The sequence below is a fragment of the Lampetra planeri genome, unplaced genomic scaffold, assembly GCF_965212315.1.
Source record: "Lampetra planeri unplaced genomic scaffold, kcLamPlan1.2.h2 scaffold_226, whole genome shotgun sequence".
NCBI lineage: Eukaryota > Metazoa > Chordata > Hyperoartia > Petromyzontiformes > Petromyzontidae > Lampetra > Lampetra planeri.
In genome coordinates this window covers 75,001-90,109 of record NW_027615032.1, presented here as the reverse complement: position 1 = coordinate 90,109, position 15,109 = coordinate 75,001, and the positions used below count along the sequence as shown (strand labels likewise).

The 15,109-nt window shown below is 56.2% G+C and overlaps 1 pseudogene across 1 annotated transcript in view; it reads right to left on the bottom strand.

Annotated features, from left to right (window-relative positions):
• The window catches only part of LOC144740531 (uncharacterized), a 76,388-nt pseudogene that overhangs the window by 5,244 nt on the left and 56,035 nt on the right, over positions 1 to 15,109 (bottom strand). The window contains exons 22-33 of the transcript XR_013589656.1: positions 13,536 to 13,711; positions 11,966 to 12,083; positions 11,260 to 11,390; positions 10,409 to 10,509; positions 9,674 to 9,918; positions 7,956 to 8,082; positions 7,023 to 7,123; positions 6,283 to 6,391; positions 4,635 to 4,812; positions 3,400 to 3,588; positions 2,743 to 2,892; positions 1,787 to 1,900 (exon numbers count right to left, since the gene is read on the bottom strand). The product of XR_013589656.1 is annotated as an uncharacterized LOC144740531 (transcript). The remainder of the gene's footprint in view (positions 1 to 1,786; positions 1,901 to 2,742; positions 2,893 to 3,399; positions 3,589 to 4,634; positions 4,813 to 6,282; positions 6,392 to 7,022; positions 7,124 to 7,955; positions 8,083 to 9,673; positions 9,919 to 10,408; positions 10,510 to 11,259; positions 11,391 to 11,965; positions 12,084 to 13,535; positions 13,712 to 15,109) is intronic.

The following is a 15,109-nucleotide window of genomic DNA, read 5'->3' as shown; positions in this document are numbered from 1 at the left end:
CAGGGTACAGAGACACGCGGAGAGAGACACGGTGAGGGGGGACAGGGTACGGAGACACGCGGAGAGAGACACGGTGAGGGTAGACAGGGTACGGAGACACGCGGAGAGAGACACGGTGAGGGTAGACAGGGTACGGAGACACGCGGAGAGAGACACGGTGAGGGTAGACAGGGTACGGAGACACGCGGAGAGAGACACGGTGAGGAGGGACAGGGTACAGAGACACGCGGAGAGAGACACGGTGAGGGTAGACAGGATACGGAGACACGCGGAGAGAGACACGGTGAGGGTAGACAGGGTACGGAGACACGCGGAGAGAGACACGTTGAGGAGGGACAGGGTACGGAGACACGCGGAGAGAGACACGGTGAGGAGGGACAGGGTACGGAGACACGCGGAGAGAGACACGGTGAGGGGGGGACATAGTGGTAATATTATCAGCACATCGTGCTAATCCCGCACCTCTGATTCGCACGGCTGGCTACGTACGGTGTAAAAGAAGTTTAACATACAGTATGGAGACATGCAGATACACGGAAACACGCGGAGATTCGTGTTCAGCATCTCCTGTGGAGACACTGGGACAGAGTACATCGACACAGAGACACGTGGAGGCACACACAAGAGATATACATAGCCAAACACATACACACAGAAACATTAAGCCACACACACACACATCCACAGACTTGTGTTTATGTGTGTGGGGAGTGGGAGTGTAGTGGTTAGCGCGCTGAGTTACGATCCTGGCAACCCGGGTTCGATTCCCACTTACGGCCAAGACCAATGCCGATTATTTGAACGGGTCCTGGGCCTCCCCTAGGTCGACTCGGCCTCAAACGAGTACCTGGTGCGGTGTGTAGTAAACATCGCCACTGGGGAGACAAAGGCGGCCGGGCGTGGTGCTGGCCACCCACCCCCTCGTGTGCCGTGCCGGCCTTCATAGGTGCTGCTCGCTAACATAACTTGTGTGTGTGTGTACACGTGTGTGTGTACACGTGTGTGTGTGTGTACACGTGTGTGTGTGTGTACACGTGTGTGTGTGTGTACACGTGTGTGTGTGTGTACACGTGTGTGTGTGTACACGTGTGTGTGTGTGTAGACGTGTGTGTGTGTGTACACGTGTGTGTACACGTGTGTGTACACGTGTGTGTGTGTGTGTACACGTGTGTGTGTGTGTGTGTGTACACGTGTGTGTACGTGTACACGTGTGTATGCACACGTGTGTGTGTGTGTGCACACGTGTGTGTGTGTACGTGTGTGTACACGTGCGTGTGTGTGTGTGTACACGTGTGTGTGTACACGTGTGTGTGTACACGTGTGTGTGTGTGTACACGTGTGTGTGTGTGTACACGTGTGTGTGTGTGTGTACACGTGTGTGTGTGTACACGTGTGTGTGTGTGTGTACACGTGTGTGTGTGTGTGTGTGTACACGTGTGTGTGTGTGTGTGTACACGTGTGTGTGTGTACACGTGTGTGTGTGTGTGTGTACACGTGTGTGTGTGTGTGTACACGTGTGTGTGTGTACACGTGTGTATGCACACGTGTGTGTGTGTACACGTGTGTATGCACACGTGTGTGTGTGTGTGCACACGTGTGTGTGTGTGTACGTGTGTGTACACGTGCACGTGTGTGTACACGTGCGTGTGTGTACGTGTACACGTGTGTGTGCACACGTGTGTGTGTGTGTACACGTGTGTGTGTGTGTACACGTGTGTCTACACGTGTGTGTGTGTACACGTGTGTCTACACGTGTGTGTGTGTACACGTGTGTGTGTGTGTGTACCTGCAGCTGCTGTGGGGAGGCGGTGAGCAGCGACTGGGCGTAGTCCATCCTCCACATGGCCAGGCTGGTGGACATGGACTGTGCCGAGTTGACCTTCGCGTTCAGGTTCAGGCCCTGCACGGCGGAGCACGAGAGGGGGGGGGGTCACACGAGGGGTTCGCTCACCAACACGCGAGCCTGGGGGTCTGTGTGCGAGTCTGTGGGTCTCTGTGTGAGTCTGTGGGTCTCTGTGTGAGTCTGTGGGTCTCTGTGTGAGTATGTGGGTCTGTGTGTGAATCTACAGATCTCTGTACGAGTCTGTGGGTCTCTGTGCGAGTCTGTGGGTCTCTGTGCGAGTCTGTGGGTCTCTGTGCGAGTCTGTGGGTCTGTGTGAGTTACGGGTCTCTGTGTGAGTCTATGTATCTCTGTGCGAGTCTATAGGTCTCTGTGTGAGTCTATGGGTCTCTGTGTGAGTCTATGGGTCTCTGTGTGAGTCTATGGGTCTCTGTGTGAGTCTGTGGTTTCTGTGCGAGTCTATGGGTCTCTGTGCAAGTCTATGGATCTCTGTGTGAGTCTATGGGTCTCTGTGTGAGTCTATGGGTCTCTGTGCGAGTCTACGGGGTCTCTGTGTGAATCTACAGATCTCTGTACAAGTCTGTGGGTCTGTGCGAGTTTACGGGTCTCTGTTTGAGTCTATGGGTCTCTGCGTGAATCAGTGGGTTTCTGTGTGATTCTACAGATCTCTGTGCGAGTCTGCGGGTCTCTGTGCGAGCCTATGGATCTCTATGCGAGTCTACGGGGGTCTCCGTGTGAGCCTGTGGGTCTCTGTGTGAGTCTGTGGGTCTCTGTATAAGTCTATGGGTCTCTGTGCGAGTCTGTGGCTCTCCGTGCGAGTCTGTGGGTCTCTGCGCGAGTCTCCACGCGACTGTGCGGGTGTCTGTGTGTGTCTCCGCGTGCCCCACCGCCCGGCCCCTCACCTTCTTCTCGGCCTCGTACTCGGTCCAGGCCGCCTTGCGCTCCTCCTCCGTGAGCGCCTCCTCCTCCTTGTGGTCGAGCAGCGAGTCGTGCTCGTGGTACTCCACGATCTGGTCGCGGTTGTTCTGCAGCATCTCCGCAAGGATCTTGTCCTGTGTGGGGGGGGGGGGCATGGTGAGCGGAGGGGGGGGGGGGGCACGGGGGTCATCGTCATCATCGTGGGCAGCGTCGTCGTCGTCATCGTCATCAGCGGCGGCGGGAATAGCTGCAACTGCATCTTCATGAGCGCTGCCACCACCTTCACCACTACCACCGCTGCCACCGCCGCCACCGCCGCCACCGCCGCCACCACCGCCACCACCACCACCACCACTACGTTACACCATCACCACGACACCGTTTCACCACCACCACCACGTTTCACCACCACCACCGCCACGTTCCACCACCACCGCCACCACCACGCTACACCACCACCACCACCACCGCCACGTTCCACCACCACCACCACCACGTTTCACCACCACCACCACCACGTTTCACCACCACCACCACCACCACGTTTCACCACCACCACCACCACCACGTTTCACCACCACCACCACCGCCACGTTCCACCACCACCACCACCACGCTACACCACCACCGCCACACGGCACCTTGGGTAGCCGCGGCGTGGGGCGTTTCTTCTTCTTGTTGGGCTCGTCGAGGCGCTCCGGCTCGAAGGTGTAGAGCTCCGAGAGTTCGTTCATCGTGAAGTGTCGCTCCACCTGCTGCTGGTCCACCACGCGGAACGACAACGACTCCTTCGTCACCTGCCGGTCGTAGATCTTCTCCTCCATCGTGCCCTGACGCCGGGGGGGAGGGGGCGGGGGTGAGAGAGTCATTCATTCGTTACGTTAAGTCGTTCGGTCGTTTGGTCATTCGTTTCGGCCGTTCAGTCATTAGTTTGGTTATTCGTTCGGTTGTTCATTAACTCATCCATTCCTTCGATCATTCTGCCATTCATTCGATCATTCATCCATCCATTCCTTCAATCATTCATCCATTCCTTCAATCATTCATCCATCCATCCCTTCGATCCTTCATCCATTCCTTCCTTCGGACATGCATTCATCCATTCCTTCAATCATCCATCCATTCCTTCGATCCTTCATTCATGCATTCCTTCGATCATTAATTAATTCATGCCTACGGACATGCATTCATCCATTCCTTCAAACATCCATCCATTCCTTCAATCCTTCATTCATCCATTCCTTCAATCATTAATTCATCCATGCCTTCGGACATGCATTCATCCATTCCTTCAAACATTCATCCATCCATTCCTTCGATCCTTCATTCATGCATTCCTTCGATCATTAATTCATCCATTCCTTCGATCCTTCATTCATGCATTCATCCATTCCTTCAATCATCCATCCATTCCTTCAATCCTTCATTCATGCATTCATCCATTCCTTCAATCATCCATCCATTCCTTCGATCCTTCATTAATGCATTCCTTCAATCATTCATCCATCCATTCCTTCAATCATTCATCCATCCATTCCTTCGATCCTTCATTCATGCATTCCTTCAGACATGCATTCATCCATTCCTTCAATCATCCATCCATTCCTTCGATCCTTCATTCATGCATTCCTTCGATCCTTCATTCATGCATTCCTTCGATCATTCATTCATCCATGTCTACGGACATGCATTCATCCATTCCTTCAATCATCCATCCATCCATTCCTTCAATCCTTCATCCATCCATCCCTCTGGACATCCATCCATCCATTCATCCATTCCTTCGATCCTTCATCCATCCATCCCTCTGGACATCCATCCATCCATTCATCCATTCCTTCGATCCTTCATTCATGCATTCACCCACTCTCCGTACCTGCGCCAGGAATCGGTAGACAAACACAGGCCGCATCTGCCCGAAGCGGTAGACACGGAAGATGCTCTGGATGTCGTAGGAGGGGTTCCAGGAGGCGTCGAATACGATCACGCGGTTAGCGGCCACCAGGTTGATGCCCAGCGAGCCCGCCTTGGTGGAGATGAGGAAGAGGCGGCCCCTGTGGGAGCGACAGGGAGACAGGCAGGCAGGCAGGTACGCCGCTAGGACGGAGCGAGCTAAAACTGAATACCGGTAGGTTTTTTTTGTTCCGGTAAAGTCATGTAGGTAAGAAAATAAAATAATAAAGTTAATCAAAGTAATAATGGAAATAAAATAAATTTCGATTTAAAGCTTCTTTCGTGACTGCAGGGATTCATCTTCTTGGTTCTTTCGGTAAAGTCACGACGTAGAAGGGAAGTAATAAAATGATAAATATAAAACATAATAGAATAATTCTCACGACGTTTCGGCCACAACGCAAGCAGCCGTCCTCAGGTGAAGAACAGGTCTGTCGGAAAGACAGCGTCTGAATGAACCCATTTGTTTAATATTTTTCATTCATTCAGACGCTGTCTTTCCGACAGACCTGTTCTTCACCTGAGAACGGCTGCTTGCGTTGTGGCCGAAACGTCGTGAGAATTATTTTATTAGGTTTTATTTTTATTATTTTATTACTTCCCTTCTACGTGATCAGTAAATTTTAGCTGTGACGGTCCCCACATGATGGCGGAGACTTGTGTTTCCTCCGAAACGTCGTGATTTATTATTTTATTATATTATAATTTTATTTCCATTATTACTTTCGTTAACTTTTAATTTTATTTTTTTACCTACGTGACTTTACCGAAGAACAAAACCTGACAGTATGTGTCCTCGCATAATAATGGAAATAAAATGAAGTAATAAGTCACGACGTTTCGGAGGCAAACACAAGTCTCTGTCATCACGTGGGACCGTCACAGCTAACATTACCGATGCAAAAAATCCACGTTCACATCCCCATCAACACAGACATCATCATCGTCGTCGTCATCGTTACATTCCCATCAGTACAGACATCATCATCGTCGTCGTCATCGTCACATTCCCATCAGTACAGACATCATCATCATCGTCATCGTCACATCCCCATCAGTACAAACATCGTCGTCGTCATCGTCACATCCCCATCAGTACAGACATCATCATCGTCATCGTCACATCCCCATCAGTACAGACATCATCATCATCATCGTCGCATCCCCATCAGTACAGACATCATCATCCCCATCAGTACAGACATCATCATCATCGTCATCGTTACATCCCCATCAGTACAGACATCATCATCATCGTTACATCCCCATCAGTACATCATCATCATCGTCGTCATCGTCACATCCCCATCAGTACATCATCATCATCATCATCGTCATCATCGTCACATCCCCATCAGTACAGACATCATCATCATCATCGTTACATCCTCATCAGTACAGACATCATCATCGTCGTCATCGTTACATCCTCATCAGTACAGACATCATCATCATCGTCACATCCCCATCAGTACAGACATCATCATCATCATCGTCGTCATCGTCATATCCCCATCAGTACAGACACCGTCATCGTCGCCGTGGCAACGGGAGGGATGAAAGGGGGGTACCGGGGGTTGCTCTCATCGTTGAAGTCTTCCGCCCACTTCTTGCGGAGACTGGCCGACGTGGAGCCGTCCATGCGGTAGTAGTCCACGTTACGGAACCACTTGCCCTTGCCTGGAGATAGACACACACAGAGATACATACAGATACACAGAGATACACACATATACACACACAAAGATAGAGATACACAAAGATACACACACGCAGATATACACACACACGCACAGAGAGATACACAGAGATACAGACACACACAGAGACACACACAGAGACACACAGAGACACACACACAGAGACACAAAGATCCCCCATATAGCCTTAACAGACTGTAGGGGCAAGTGCTGTTAGCGAGCACCTATGAAGGCCGCAACGGTACACGAGGGGGTGGGTGGCCAGCACCACGCCCGACCGCCTTTGTCTCCCTAGTGGTGATGTTTACACACCGCACCAGGTACTCATTTGAGGCTGAGTCGACCTAGGGGATGCCCAGGAGCGGTTCAGATAATCGTCACTGGTGTTGGCCGTGAGCGGGAATCGAACTCGGGTCGCCGGGTTCACAGCACAGCGCGCTAACCGCTACACTATCGCTCCCCACACACAGAGACACACACACACAGACACACACACACACACAAAGACACACACACAGTGATACACACACAGAGATACACACACACAGATAGATCAGAGAGAGACACACACGCATGAAGAGGCACACGCATGTGCGGCGCGTGGCACGCACCTTTGTAGGGACTCGGCTTCTTGGCCGCCTTGGCCTTGTTTGCCATCTCGAGGAAGTCCTCGATGAGATCGAGCGAGATGAGAGACTGGCTGAACACCAGCCTGCAGGGCGAGACACGGTGAGACACGGTGAGACACGGTGAGACACGGCGAGACACGGCGAGACACGGCGAGACACGGCGAGGCACGGCGAGGCACGGTGAGACACGGTGAGGAATGCAGGGACACGGTGAGACACGGTGAGACACGCAGGGACACGGTGAGACACGGTGAGACACGGTGAGACACGGTGAGACACGGTGAGGAATCCAGGGACACGGTGAGACACGGTGAGACATGGTGAGACACGGTGAGACAAGCACAGACATTGTGAAGCAAGGTGAAACACGCAGGGACACGGTGAGACACGGTGAGACACGGCGAAACACGCACAGACATTGTGAAGCAAGGTGAGACACGCAGGGACACGGTGAGACACGGTGAGAGACGGTGAGACACGCAGGGACACGGTGAGACACGGTGAGACACGCAGGGACACGGTGAGACACGGTGAGACACGCAGGGACACGGTGTGAGACGATGCGCGACGGTGGGGTCGGCACCCCCTACCACCACCACCACTACCACCACCGCCGCCGCACTCCACACAAAGGGCGGCTTGTGTCCCATTGTGCGGAGAGAGCAACCAGGACGGGCAGAGGAGGGGAGTGTGGGAGCGAGCGAGAGAGAGCGAGAGAGAGCGAGAGAGAGCGAGAGAGCGAGAGAGAGAGAGCGAGAGAGAGAGAGCGGGAGAGAGCGAGAGAGAGCGGGAGAGAGCGGGAGAGAGCGAGAGAGAGAGAGCGAGAGAGAGAGAGCGGAGAGAGAGAGAGCGGGAGCGAGCGAGAGAGAGCGAGAGAGAGCGGGAGAGAGAGCGAGAGAGAGAGAGGCCACGTACACTTTCTCGCACAACTCCTCCGCCATGGCAAGCGTCTCGAAGAGCAGCGTCAGCTTGCCCGAGTGGGCCATCACCTCGGCCTCCTCCTCCTTCACAAACTCCTTGAACCACTCCGCCGTGCCTTTGGCTGCGACACGGTGGGAGGGGAGGGGTACAAGGGGGGTCATGGGTCAAATGCCAAGGGTTGAGCGGAGTTCAGCGAGCGGCGGTGAGCGTTCTAGTAGGCCAGTCAGCCACTCCCTCGCTCAGCTGACCGTCTGCCCAGTCGCTCGCTCACAGAGTCAGCCGCTCAATCAATCGGGAAACTCTCCGCCCCGAGAGCTCGGTCAATCAGCCACTCGGCTATCCATCCACCCAGTCGCTCACTCAGTAAGACACTCACTCACTCACTCAACCATCTGCTCAGTCGCTCACTCAGTCAGCCACTCACTCGCTCAGCCGCTCACTCAGTCAGCCACTCACTCACCCAGCTAACCATCTGCTCAGTCGCTCACTCAGTCAGCCACTCACCCACCCACCGTTACTACACCACCACCCACTCACTTACCCACCCACCGTTACTACACCACCACGCTCCCCACCACCCACTCACTCACCCACCCACCACCAACAACAACAACACCCACCATTCGCCACTAAACGCGACAGTGATGTCACCAGGGCACCTGCGCCAGGCCACCCACACCACCAACACCACTCACTCACTCACCCACCCACACACCACCACCACCCCACACTCACCCATCGTTACTACACCACCACCCACTCACCCACCCACCCACACCACCACCACCACCACCACTCACTCACCCACCGTTACTACACCACCACGCTCCCCACCACCCACTCACCCACCCACCCACCACCAACAACAACAACAACACCCACCATTCGCCACTAAACGCGACAGTGATGTCACCAGGGCACCTGCGCCAGGCCACCCACACCACCAACACCACTCACTCACTCACCCACACACCACCACCACCCCACACTCACCCATCGTTACTACACCACCACCCACTCACCCACCCACCCACACCACCACCACCACCACCACTCACTCACCCACCGTTACTACACCACCACGCTCCCCACCACCCACTCACCCACCCACCCACCCACACCACCAACACCCACCATTCGCCACTAACGCGATGGCGATGTCACCACGGCACCTGCGCCAGGCCACCCACACCACCCACACCACTCACTCACCCACCCACCCACACCACCCACACCACCACCACCACCACTCACTCACCCACCGTTACTACACCACCATGCTCCCCACCACCTACTCACCCACCCACCCACACCACCACCACCACCACTCACTCACCCACCGTTACTACACCACCACGCTCCCCACCACCCACTCACCCATCCACCCACCCACACCACCACCACTCACTCACCCACCCACACCACCAGCACCACTCACTCACCGACCGTTACTACACCACCACGCTCCCCACCACCCACTCACCCACCCACCCAACCACCACCACCACTCACTCACCCACCGTTACTACACCACCACGCTCCCCACCACCCACTCACCTACCCACCCACACCACCACCACCACCACCCACTCACTCACTCACTCACCGTGACTACACCACCACGCTCCCCACCACCCACCCACCCACACCACCACCACCACCACCACGACACCGTTTGGGGCAAGCGCCGTGAGCGCTAACGCCACACTCACCGTCATTCTCCTCGACCTTCTCCACCTTGGGCGTGACCACGGCGGCGGCGGCGGGGGGCACGTCGTCGTCGGGCCGAGTGTTGCCGGCGCCGCGTCGCGAGCGCGTGTTCCACACTTTCACCACCTCCACCGCGTCAGAGTCAGAGCTGCGGCCACCGCTGCCCCTCCGGTCGTTGCCGCCGCTGGGGCCGCCGCCGGCGCCGCCGTCTCCGCCCTTGCCGGCGCCCTTCTTGCCCTTCCTGCGACTGTGGCGGAGGGACGGAGGTGAGGAGGTGAGGTGGTGAGGTGGTGGTGGGGTTGACGGTGAGGGGTGACGGTGGGGGTGATGGTGGGGTGACGGTGAGGGGTGATGGTGGGGTGACGGTGGGGGTGATGGTGGGGGTGACGGTGAGGGGTGATGGTGGGGTGACGGTGGGGGTGATGGTGGGGGGTGACGGTGAGGGGTGATGGTGGGGTGACGGTGGGGGTGATGGTGGGGGTGACGGTGGGGGGTGATGGTGGGGGTGACGGTGAGGGGTGACGGTGAGGGGTGATGGTGGGGTGACGGTGGGGGAGATGGTGGAGGAGTTGATGGTGGAGGAGGAGGTGGAAATAGAGGAGGGGGGGGGGCGAGAAGGAGGTGGTGATGATGGTGGAAATTCTATCCCTGGTGGTCAACAGTGATGGTGGGGTGGATGACGATGTTGTTGACGTTGTTGACGTTGTTGTCGTGGGGGTGAGGAGGAGGTCCCTCACCTCGTCGTGGGCTCCGAGTCCGACCCCAGGCCGCTCATGGAGGCTTTTTCATCTTCGGACGTGGCGATGAAGTCGTCCATGCTGTCCTCGTCGTAAAAGCCCTGCAGCAGCAGCGATGGTGGCGGCGTTAGCAATGACTCAACTAACCACTCAGCCAACCACTCACTCACTCACTCAACCACTCACTCACTCAACCAACCACTCAACCAATCACTCAACCACTCACTCACTCACTCAACCACTCACTCAACCACTCACTCACTCAACCACCCACTCAACCACTCACTCAACCAACCACTCAACCACTCACTAACCAACCACTCAACCACTCACTCAACCAATCACTAACCACTCACTCACTCAACCACCCACTCAACCACCCACTCAATCACTCAACCACCCACTCAATCACTCAACCACCCACTCAACCACCCACCCACCAACTCACCCACCCACTCAACCACCCACTCAACCAACCATTCAACCACTCACTCACCCACTCAACCACTCACTCACTCACTCAACCACCCACTCAACCACCCACTCACTCAACCACTCACTAACCACCCACTCACTCAACCACCCACCCACCAACTCAACCACCCACTCAACCACCCACTCAACCAACCATTCAACCAACCACTCAACCACCCACTCACTCCCTCACTCACTCCCTCACCCACTCACTCAACCACCCACTCAACCACCCACTCACTCAACCACCCACCCACCAACTCAACCACCCACTCAACCACCCACTCAACCACTCAACCACCCACTCAACCACCCACCCACTCACCCACCCACCCACTGTCTCCCCCCCCGCCCCCCGCGCTGTGCGTGTGGCGTGCCTTGTTCTCCTTGCTGATGTAGTCGAGGTGAAGGCACCAGGGGTGAGTCCAGATGCGGCACAGCATCTGGTAGTCGGCAAACAGCTTCGTGCCGCAACGGCCACGGCCCTGCTCACCCATCATCCCCGCACCTGCACGCCACGGGGGAGGGGGTCATGGCATGGAGTCACCGTGACCTCACCGTAACCTCACCGTGACCTCATCGTAACGTCACCGTAACCTCACGTCCGTCCACCAATTTAGTTTGTCCACACGTTTGTCTGTTAACAGATTTCATTTTTTTTTTATTCGTAATTCATCCCCCCCCCCCCACACTCGTCCCGCACGTGACTCCCTGCAGCCAGGCAGCCAGGCAGGCAGCCAGGCAGCCAGGCAGCCAGGCAGCCAGCCAGCCAGCCAGGCAGCCAGCCAGGCAGCCAGCCAGGCAGCCAGCCAGGCAGCCAGCCAGGCAGGCAGCCAGCCAGGCAGGCAGCCAGCCAGCCAGCCAGGCAGCCAGGCAGCCAGGCAGCCAGCCAGGCAAGCCAGGCAGCCAGCCAAACTTACTGGCAACCACCACAGCCGAAGCCGGCGCTTCCGGCAGTTCCGATGGCGCCCGTGGGCCTCTCTCTCGCCCCCCCCTCCCCCACACGCTACCCGCCCCCTACCCCACCCCCTCCCCCCAGGGTGCCCTCCTCCTCCCCCCCCCCCTCCTCCCCCCCCCTCTGACCTGTGAAGTGGTCCAGGTAGTGCTGGTAGAGGATGCACTGCAGCGGCGTCAGGCGGATGGAGAGCACGTACTCGTGCTTGGGCGGCAGGAACTTGGTGAGCGCCGTGTAGTCCTTCCTCTGTGGGGGCGGCACACACGCACGCACACGCACACATGTACACCCGCACACACACACACGCGCGCACACACATGCACGCACGCACGTACACACACAGGCACGCACACGCACGCACACGGGCACACACGCACGCACACGGGCACATGTACACACACACACGAGCATGTACGCACGCATGCGCACATGTACACACACACGTACGCACACACAGACACGCGCATGTACACACACACGTACGCACACACACACACGCACATGTACACACACACGTACGCACACACGCGCACGTACACACACACACGCACGCACGCACACGGGCACACACGCGCACATGCACACACACACGAACGTGTGTCAGTCACCACGCCCGCGTTTCGTCGCGTGCGGACGCCGAGTCGTGGTGGTGGTGGTGGTCTCGGCACCACGGAAGTGGACATGGCAGAGCTGGCTCGGAGAATCCCTCCTCCTCGTTTACGGGGGGCATCCTCCTCCGTTTGCCCGATCACAAGCTCACCGACTCCCTCACTCGCTCACCCCGTCACGACTCACCCATCCACCCACTCGCCCACCCACCTACCCACCCGCTCATTCACTAGCTCACTCGCCCACCGACCAACCAGCTACTCATCCATTCACTCACTCGCCCACCCATCCACCCACTCGCCCACCCATCCACCCACTCGCCCACCCACCCACTCGCTCACTCATCCATTCACTCACTCACTCGCCAACCCACCCACCCACCCATCCATTTGCTCACTCACTTGCCCACCCACCCACCCGCTCACTCATCCATTCACTCACTCACTCGCCCACCTACCCGCTCACTCATCCATGCACTCACTCACTCGCCCACCTACCCGCTCACTCATCCATTCACTCACTTACTCGCCCACCCACCCGCTACTCATCCATTCACTCACTCGCCCACCCACCCAATCACTCACTCGCCCACCCACCCACCCGCTACTCATCCATTCACTCACTCGCCCCCCCACTCTCCCATTCATCCACCGCCACACCCACCCCTCCACCCACCCACCCCTCCACCCACCCACGCACCCCTCCACACTAACCACCCACCCACCCCTCCACCCACCCACCCACCCACCCCTCCACCCACCCCTCCACCCACCCACCCACCGCCCACCCCTCCACCCACCCACCACCCTAACCACCCACCCCTCCATCCACCCACCGCCAACCCACCACCCACCCTTCCACCCAGCCACCACCCCTCCACCCAGCCACCACCCCTCCACCCACCCACGCACCCCTCCACCCTAACCACCCACCCACCCCTCCACCCACCCACCCACCCCTCCACCCTAACCACCCACTCACCCACCCCTCCACCCCACCCACCCACCACCCACCCACCCCCCACCCACCCCCCACCCACCCACCCCCCACCCACCCCCCCACCCACCCCTCCACCCACCCACCGCCCACCTGCACACAGCCGGCGAGTAGCTCATAGAGGATGTGGGCCCTCTTCTTCATGAGGCGCACGTCGGCCAGCGTGGAGTCGGAGCACTGCCCGTTCTGGATGGGGTTGATGAAACGGTTCCGGAACTCCTTGGAGGAGCCCAGCAGATTCTCCTTGATGAAGTTCACCATGCAGTGGTCTGCGCGCACACCGCAACGGTGGTGAGATGTTAACTGCCTCGCCTGGTACGCGGGAGGTCGTGGGTTCGATCCCAACCCTGAGGACGCCTGTGGTGTATTTGGAGTTTGTGTGTCTCTCTCTCTCATCATCATCACGGTGGCTAGGAGATGTTAACTACCTCGCCTGGTATGCAGGAGGTTGTGGGTTCGATCCCGACCCTGACGCCTGCTGCTGTATATTTGGAGTCTGTGTGTGTCTCTCTTTCATCATCATCACGGTGGCTAGGAGATGTTGACTACCTCGCCTGGTATGCAGGAGGTCGTTGGTTCGATCCCGACCCTGATGCCTGCTGCTGTATATTTGGAGTCTGTGTGTGTCTCTCTTTCATCATCATCACGGTGGCTAGGAGATGTTGACTACCTCGCCTGGTATGCAGGAGGTCGTTGGTTCGATCCCGACCCTGACGATGCCTGCTGCTGTATATTTGGATGTGAAGCTTTCGTGACTGCAAGGATTCATATTCTTAGGTTTTTTCGGTAAAGTCACGTAGGTAAAAAAATGTAAATTAACAAAAGTAAAATAAAACAAAATAAAAAAAAATTCACGACGTTTCGGAAGCAACACAAGCCTCCGTCTAGATGTTAACTACCTCGCCTGGTGTGCAGGAGGTCGTGGGTTCAACGCCCGACCCTGGCTACGCATTGTGGTATATTTGGAGTTTGCTTGCTCTTTCTCTGGCGGCTATACATTTCCACGTGGCGATGACGATGATGAGCCACTTCGTTGGGCAATCATCCCTGCTGAGCTAATGAAAATAGTTTTAAGAGTTAAGCTTTAACAGTTTCAAAGGTGGCAGCCCCCCCCCCCATCCCCGTTTAGCCCCTCAACCCTTTCCCAGTCTGATGATGTACGTTCACGTCCTCGGAGCTTTTTCCTTCCGATTCCATTTCGGAAGCAAAAATTAAAACGGGAGAAAACTTGATAATTGTTTTTTTACCCTTTTATCTGGCAACAAAACTGACACCTTTTTTTACAAGGAGTCATGTTTGCATAGACCACAATACCTGCAGTCATAATTTAAAAAAACACACAACTCTGATAATGTATGCACTGTCCTTGAAGTTGATTGGTCCACACCCGAGACAGCTTTCCTTAGAGCCCAGTCTCACATGGTGTTGTACCAGATGACGCCAAAAGGCGCACAACTCAAAGACAACGCACCATCAGAGTATGAGAGCTCGGGGTAAGCATTTACACCATTGGAACCTCATTTGCCAGTAACAAAATATAATTGTTTTTTTACCCTTCTATCTGGCAACAGATAGTAGTAACAGCACCAGCAGCAGCAGCAGAAGTAGCAGCAGTAGCAGCAGCAGTAGTAGTAGCAGCAGCAGTAGTAGTAGCAGTAGCAGCAGCA